Below are 256 nucleotides of genomic sequence, written 5' to 3' on the forward strand. Positions count from 1 at the left end.
ATAATTTGAAAATATTATAAAATCAGTATCTTAATTCCAGACAGTCAATTAGGAAAATTACTCTGTGTCCCTGTTGGAAAGACAGTGGCTAACCCTTAACTCTAGAGTAGAGATTACATAAAGTTGAGGCCTTACCCTTGGCTCTTTCATGGTGAAATGTATTTACAGGAAAGTGAGTTCACGTTAATTGCATGCTATAACCAGGGGTCCTCAAACTACGGCCCGCAGGCCACATTTGGCCCGCCGAAAACATTTA

Source organism: Myotis brandtii, unplaced genomic scaffold (assembly GCF_000412655.1).
Source record: "Myotis brandtii unplaced genomic scaffold, ASM41265v1 scaffold708, whole genome shotgun sequence".
Taxonomy (NCBI): domain Eukaryota; kingdom Metazoa; phylum Chordata; class Mammalia; order Chiroptera; family Vespertilionidae; genus Myotis; species Myotis brandtii.